Source organism: Dendrobates tinctorius, unplaced genomic scaffold (genome assembly GCF_039654945.1).
Source record: "Dendrobates tinctorius isolate UK_male_01 unplaced genomic scaffold, ASM3965494v1 ptg000134l, whole genome shotgun sequence".
Taxonomy (NCBI): Eukaryota; Metazoa; Chordata; class Amphibia; order Anura; family Dendrobatidae; genus Dendrobates; species Dendrobates tinctorius.
Genome location: NW_027361802.1, coordinates 25372043 through 25380945, shown reverse-complemented (window position 1 = coordinate 25380945; position 8903 = coordinate 25372043).

The window sequence follows — 8903 nt, the reverse complement described above, 5'->3', positions numbered from 1 at the left end:
ACACATAGCAATGGTACAATGTGTATGGTCTCCTACACATACACTATATAGGGGCAGAATGTTACCTCAGCACAGCCACACATGGCCGTGGTACAATGTGTATAGTCTCCTACAAAAGCACTATACAGGGCGGAATGTTACCTCAGCACAGCCGCACAGCAATGGTACAATGTGTATAGTCTCCTACACATACACTATATAAGGGGCAGAATGTTACCTCAGTACAGCTACACCTAGTAATGGTACAATGTGTATAGTCTCCTACACATACACTATACAGGGGCGGAATGTTACCTCAGCACAGCCACACCTAGTAATGGTACAATGTGTATAGTCTCCTACACATACACTATACAGGGGCAGAATGTTACCTCAGTACAGACACACATAGCAATGGTACAATGTGTGTAGTCTCCTACACATACACTATATAGGGGCAGAATGTTACCTCAGTACAGACACACATAGCAATGGTACAATGTGTATAGTCTCCTACACATACACTATACAGGGGCGGAATGTTACCTCAGCACAGCCACACCTAGTAATGGTACAATGTGTATAGTCTCCTACACATACACTATACAGGGGCAGAATGTTACCTCAGCACAGCCACACCTAGTAATGGTACAATGTGTATAGTCTCCTACACATACACTATACAGGGGCAGAATGTTACCTCAGTACAGACACACATAGCAATGGTACAATGTGTGTAGTCTCCTACACATACACTATATAGGGGCAGAATGTTACCTCAGTACAGACACACATAGCAATGGTACAATGTGTATAGTCTCCTACACATACACTATACAGGGGCGGAATGTTACCTCAGCACAGCCACACCTAGTAATGGTACAATGTGTATAGTCTCCTACACATACACTATACAGGGGCGGAATGTTACCTCAGCACAGCTACACATGGCCGTGGTACAATGTGTATAGTCTCCTACAAATGCACTATACAGGGCGGAATGTTAGGCTAGGTCCACATTGCGTTAGGGGCATCCGTTTAACAGATCCGTTAAATGGAAGCACTAACACTGATGTCATTTTTGACATCTTTTGTGCCCTAGCGCTAACGTATGCGCTAACGCATGATAACAGTAACATTGACTTTGGGGGTGCCCACTTTTCACCTGCATATAAATATTACATTGCCCTCGATCACAAATTTACCTACATCACTATATAATAACTAGCTATGAACCCGTTCTACGCCCGGGTGGCGAGAATTTTAATTGGTATATGGTCTCCCATCCTGGTATGTGCTGCCAGCCTCCTATCCTGGTACGCATGGCACCCCTCAGTCCTATCCTGGTATGCATAGTACCCTCACCCCCCCAATCCTGGTATGCATGGCACCCCATTCTTCATCCTAGTATGCATATGGTCCCCTCACCCCTCAATCCTGGTATGCATGGTACTCCCTCATCCCTTATCCTGGTATGCATGGTCCCCTCATCCCCCAATCCTGGTACGCATGGTACCCCTCATCCCCCAATCCTGGTACGCATGGTCCTCTCACCCCCCAATCCTGGTATGCATGGTCCTCTCACCCCCTATCCTGGTATGCATGGTCCTCTCACCCCCTAATCCTGGTATGCATGGTACCCTTCATCCCCCAATCCTGGTATGCATGGTACCCCTCATCCCCCAATCCTGGAATGCATGGTCCTTTCACCCCCCTATCCTGGTATGCATGGTCCTCTGTCCTCTCACCCCCCTATCCTGGTATGCATGGTCCTCTCACCCCTCCCTATCCTGGTATGCATGGTCCTCTCACCCCTCCCTATCCTGGTATGCATGGTCCTCTCACCCCTCCCTATCCTGGTATGCATGGTCCTCTCACCCCCCAATCCTGGTATGCATGGTACTCCTTCACCCCTATCCTGGTATGTATGGTCCCCTCACCCCCCCTATCCTGGTATGCATTGTACCCCTCATCCCCCAATCCTGGTATGCATGGTCCTCTCACCCCCTATCCTGGTATGCATGGTACCCTTCATCCCCCAATCCTGGTATGCATGGTACCCCTCATCCCCATCCCCCAATCCTGGTATGTATGGTCCCCTCACCCCCCTATCCTGGTATGCATGGTACCCTTCATCCCCCAATCCTGGTATGCATGGTACCCCTCATCCCCATCCCCCAATCCTGGTATGCATGGTACCCCTCATCCCCTACTCCTGGTATGCATGGTACCCCTCATCCCCCAATCCTGGTATGCATGGTACTCCCTCATCCCCCAATCCTGGTATGCATGGTACTCCCTCATCCCCCAATCCTGGTATGCATGGTACCCCTCATCCCCCAATCCTGGTATGCATGGTACTCCTCATCCCCCAATCCTGGTATGCATGGTACCCCTCATCCCCCAATCCTGGTATGCATGGTACCCCTCATCCCCCAATCCTGGTATGCCTGGTACCCCTCATCCCCCAATCCTGGTATGTATGGTCCCCTCACCCCCCTATCCTGGTATGCATGGTACCCCTCATCCCCCAATCCTGGTATGCATGGTACTCCCTCATCCCTATCCTGGTATGTATGACCCCCTATCCTGGTATGCATGGTACTCCTCATCCCCCAATCCTGGTATGCATGGTACTCCTCATCCCCCAATCCTGGTATGCATGGTACCCCTCATCCCCCAATCCTGGTATGCATGGTACCCCTCATCCCCCAATCCTGGTATGCATGGTACTCCTCATCCCCCAATCCTGGTATGCATGCTACTCCCTTATTCCCCAATCCTGGTATGCATGGTCCTCTCACCCTCCCTATCCTGGTATGCATGGTACCCCTCATCCCTCAATCCTGGTATGCATGGTCCTCTCACCCTCCCTATCCTGGTATGCATGGTACCCCTCATCCCCCAATCCTGGTATGCATGATCCTGTCATCCCCCAATCCTGGTATGCATGGTACCCCTCATCCCCCAATCCTGGTAAGCATAGTCCTTTCACTTCCCCTATCCTGGTATACATGGTACTCCCTCATCCCTATCCTGGTATGCATGACCCCCTATCCTGGTATGCATGGTACCCCTCATCCCCCAATCCTGATATGCATGGTCCTCTCACCTCCCCTATCCTGGTATGCATGGTCCCCTCACTCCTATTAAAACTATACACATATAAAAAAAAATTTATACTCACCCTTCTTTCCTGTGCTCCAGAGCTGTCACCACTTTCTGCTGGAGGCCGGGGGAGGAGTCTGGCGCCGAAGTACGCACATGCCCATAGCGCTGTCCGGCGCCATATTGCTGAAGACACACTGCAAGTGTGTCTTCAGTAAAATGGCGCCGGATCGCGATATGCGCATGCGTGATTCCGGCCACACTCCCGCCGCGGTCTCCGGCCGAAGAGAGGCGCCGCAGCAACGCTCATCCCGGTCAGTTAAGTATGGCGTCGGAGATGGCGGTATGCAGTGTGTACGGGACAACCATCTCCGGCGCCATACACACTCCTCACCGCTGGCTGCCTCATTCTGTCTGGAGCCAGACTTCGCAGGCGCGTCGCACTTGCGCAGTCTATAAAGGCTTTGGACAGAGTGACGCTTACAGTGTTATATTACAGTGGCATGCAAAAGTTTAGGCACCCATGGTCAAAATTACTGTTATTGTGAACAGTTAAGCAAGTTGAAGATAAAATGATCTCTAAAAGGCCTAAAGTTAAAGATGACACATTTGTTTTGTATTTTAGGCTAAAAAGTAATACACATTGTCATTTTTTCACATTTTAAAAATTACAAAAAGAAAAATGGTCCGATGCTAAAGTTTGGGCACCTTTGGAGATTTGTGTGCTCAGATAACTTTGACCAAGGTTTAAGATCTTAATTAGCCTGTAAGGGATATGGCTTGTTCACCCTCAATGTTAGGAAAGGCCAGCTGATGCAGATTCCACAGGTTTAGAAACACATAGCCTCCTCTAACCTTGTGCGAAAAAACAGCCACCATGGGTTTTTTAAGCAGCTGCCTAGCACTCTGGAAATGAAAATGGTGGAGGCCCACAAAGCAGGAGAAGGCTATAAGAAGATAGCAAAGCGTTTTCAAGTTGTCCTTTCCTCAGTTCAATATGTAATTCAGAAATAGCAGTTTACAGGAACAGTGGAGGTCAAGATAAGGTCTGGAAGGCCAAGCAAAATTTCAAAGAGAGCTGCTTGTAGGATTTGTAGAGAGGCATATCAGAACCCCCACTTGACTGCAAAAGACCTTCAGAAAGATTTAGCAGATTCTGGAGTTGTGGTAATTGTTCTACTGTTCAGAGACACCTTATCAAATATGGCCTTCATGGAAGAGTCATCAGAAGAAAACCTCTCCTGCACCGTCACCATAAAATTCAGCATCAGAGGTATGCAAAAGAACATCTAAACAAGCCCAATGCATTTTAGAAACAAGACCTGTGAATCGTTGAAGTTAAAATAAAACTCTTTGGACGCAATGATCAAAGGTATGTGCAGAGAAAAAATTGCATAGAATTTCAGGAAAAGAACATCTCTCCAACCATTAAGCATGAGGGTAGATCAATCATGCTTTGGAGTTGTGTTGCAGACAATGGCACAGGGAACATTTCACAGGTAGAGGGAAGAATGGAGTCAATGAAATTTCAACAAATTCTTGATGCAAACATAACACCATGTGTAAAAAAGCTGAATTTGAAAACAGGATGGCTTCTACAAATGGATAATGATCACAAACATCAAAATCCACAATAGACTACCTCAAAAGGCGCTAGCTAGAGGTTTTTCAATGGCCCTCACAGTCCCCCGATTCGATCATCATTGAAAATCTGTGGCTAGTCCTCAAAATAGCAGTGCATGCAAGACAACCCAGGAATCTCACAGAAATGGAAGAATTTTCCAAGGAAGAATGGATGAAAATCCATCAAACAAGAATTGAAAGACTCTTGGCTGGCTACTAAAAGCATTTACAAGCTGTGATATTTTTAAAAGGGAGTGCTACTAGGTACTAACTATGCAGGGTGCCCAAACTTTTGCATTGGCCTATTTTCCTTATTGTAATTTTTAAAATGTAAAAAATGACAATATATAATTTTTTTGGCCTAAAATACAGAGAAAATGTGTCATCTTTAACGTTAACCCTTTTAGAGATCATTCCATCTTCAACTTGCTTAACTGGTCACAATAACAGTAATTTTGACCAGGGGTGCCCAAACTTTTACATGCCACTGTATAGATAAACTGGGTAGTTTGGTTTATGGATGATGAGTTGCTGCATTTTTCTGTACAGAGTGAATCAAGTGAATTATGCCAAGTACTGCCATACAGTGGGACTGGATGCCCACATCTGCATAGGGTCCCACCGTGGGATTCCCCTGTTACCCTATGGGCCAGACAGAGCCTGCCTACACATACACTATATATTGCCAAGACACTTCATTGTGATCATCGCACAATCAAGAAGTATGTAGCTGATTCCCAGCACACACGTGTGCGTACTGAAAAGGAAAAATTGAGGACTCTTTCCAACAGGCAATTGCGTCAGGTTAAAAGAGCAGCTGCAAAAATGCCTTGTCATAGCAGCAGACAAGTTTTTGAAGCTGCTGGTGCCTCCAACGTCCCCCGAACAACAAGATGCAGGGTCCTTCAGAGGTTTGCAGCTGTGCGTAAGCCATCCTGTCGACCACCTCTATCCACCGCACACAAGCAGAAACGGCTCCAGTGGGCCAAACGATACATGAAGACTGACTTCCAAACTGTTGTGTTCACCGATGAGTGCCGTGCAATGCTCGATGGTCCAGATGGATGGAGTGGAGGATGGCTGGTTGATGGACACCCCATGAAAACACGGCTAAGGCGCCAACGAGGAGGTGGAGTAATGTTTTGGGCTGGAATCATGGGGAGAGAGTTTGTCTGCCCCTTTAGGATCCCTGAAGGGGTAAAGATGAACTCCATAATCTATGTGGAGTTTCTAAAACAGCACTTCCTGCCATAGTTCACGAGGAAGAACCGTGCTTTCCACAGCAAGATCATTTTCATGTATGATACTGCACCGTCTCATGCTGCAAATAACACATCTGCATCTCTGGCTGCTATGGGCATAAAAGAGGACAAACTTATGGTGTGGCCACCATCTTCCCCTGACCTCAACCCCACTGAGAACCTCTGGAGCATCACCAAAAGGAGTGTCTATGATGGCGGGAGGCAGTTCACATCTAAGCAACAGCTCTGGGAGGGTATTCTGTCCACATGCAAAACAATTGAAGCACAAACCATCCAAAAACTGACAAATTCAATGGACGTGAGAGTTCAGAAGCTTCTTTCGAACAAGGGGTCCTATGTGCAAGTGTAACATCACCTAGAATAAAGTTTTGACTTGAAAACTGTTTGATTTCATTTTGTAATAGGCTGATAATGCCTATAATTTTACAATTGACCATTTTATGGTTCAAAATAAAAATAAAAAGGTTGAAAACTCTGCTGTGCATAATAATTTGGAACATGCATTTTGAGTGTTTATTATTTTAAAAAATATACTGTTTTCATAGGCAGCTTGTTCAAAAACATTGCAATTATACTAGAATATTAGATGACTGGAAAATAACAATGACTGCAATTCATATAGTTAATTTAGAGAAAATATGAGGAAATATTTTTTGCATAATAATTTGGAACACAGTGTAGTCTCCTACACATACACTATACAGTGTTGAAATGTTACCTCAGTACAGACACACATAGCAATGGTACAATGTGTGTAGTCTCCTATACATACACTATATAGGGGCAGAATGTTACCTCAGTACAGCCACACATGGCTGTAGTATAATGTGTATAGTCTCCTACAAATGCACTATACAGGGCGGAATGTTATCTCAGTACAGCTACACATAGCAATGGTACAATGTGTATAGTCTCCTACACATACACTATATAGAGGGGCAGAATGGTACCTCATTACAGCCACACATAGCAATGGTACAATGTGTATAGTCTCCTACACACTATACATGCGCAGAATGTTACCTCAGTACAGCCACACATGGCTGTGGTATAATGTGTATAGTCTCCTACACATACACTATACAGGGGCAGAATGTTCAGCTACACATAGCAGTGGTAAAATGTGTATAGTCTCCTACACATACACTATGTAGGGGCAGAATGTTACTGCAGTACAGCCACACATAGTAATGGTACAATGTGTATAGTCTCCTACACATACACTATATAGAGTGGCAGAATGGTACCTCTTTACAGCCACACATAGCAATGGTACAATGTGTATAGTCTTCTACACAAACACTATACAATGCACTCAGTACTTGGTTGGGCTCCTTTTGCATCAATTACTGCGGCGTGGCATGGAGGCCATCAGCCTGTTGCACTGCTGAGGTGTTATGGAAGCCCAGGTTGCTTTGATAGCAGCCTTCAGCTCATCTGCATTGTTGGGTCTGGTGTCTCTCATCTTCGTCTTGACAGTGCCCCATCGATTCTCTGTCATAGAGTCTATGGGGATAAGGTCAGGCGAGTTTGCTGGCCAATCAAGCACAGTGATACTGTTGTTTTTAAACAAGGTATTGGTACTTTTGGCAGTGTGGACAGGTGCCAAGTCCTGCTGGAGAAGGAAATGTCCATCTCCAAAAAGCTTGTCAGCAGTAGGAAGCATGAAGTGCTCTAAAATGTCCTGGTAGACGGCTGCGCTGACTTTGGACTTGATAAAACACAGTGGGCCTACACCAGCAGATGACATGGCTCCCCAAACCATCACTGATTGTGGAAATTTCACACTAGATCTCAAGCAGCTTTGATTGTGTGGCTCTCCACCAGAGCCGCCATTAGGGCATTACTGCCCTGACTGGCGTATGGGGCTCGATGAGTAGAGGGGGCCCGCAGAGGACGTGACAGCATGGTATCGGCATCACGGTGTGCTATGTCCAATCCGTGTGCGTCTTCACAGGTGCAAGGGAGGAGGTCATTTTGATTCTTTGCTCCAATTGGCTATTTTTTACATAAATACCCTATCTGGCCAGTACCCAACCACCCCTGGACGAAGAATTTCAGTGCGAAACTTGCGACAGGTGTGGTGGAAACCGCGGGTATGTCTCATTGGTAACTATGCCTTTACTTGTTATATATACCTTCATCATAGGCTTCAGTGATTTATTGTTGACATATGTTTTTCATCTGCTCTATGCCATCATGGACACAATGCCATTATAATATTCACTCCACTTGCTTATATGGTTGGCATTTGTTATTTGTGTCCCTGTTGCATACAGCGGGTGTTAGTCTTTTTATTCATAGTTACATATGTATCGCCTTGTGAAATGTGCACAACAGTGTGATTCCTCATAATTATTGTTCAGAGGGCAATATTGTTTGCTGCATTTAACCGTATTGTGATATATATGATTTTATGAGATATCCCGTTATTACCCACCTCTTTTCTTGTACTGATGATTTCTGCCCTGTTTTTACTATTTTATGTGTCAATATTATTATTATTTATTTATAAAGCACCATTGGTTCCATGGTGCTGTACATGAGAAGGGGTTACATACGAATTACAGATATCACTTACAGTAAACAAACTAACAATCACAGACTGATATAGAGGGGAGAGAGGACCCTGCCCTTTCAGGCTTACATGCTACAGGAAGGTGGGGAAGGAGACAGTAGGTTGGGGGGTTGCAGCAGCTCCAGTGATGGTAAGGCTGTAGCTCCAGTAGTGAGGAGGCAGCGGGGATCATTGCAGGCTGTAGGCTTTCCTGAAGAGGTGGTTTTCAGGTTCCGTCTGAAGGATCCGAGTGTGTTTGATAGTCGGACATGTTGGGGCAGGGAATTCCAGAGGATGGGGGCTATTCAGGAGAAGTCTTGGAGGCGGTTGGGTAAGGAGCGAATAAGTGTGCAGGAGAGAAGGAGGTCTTGGGA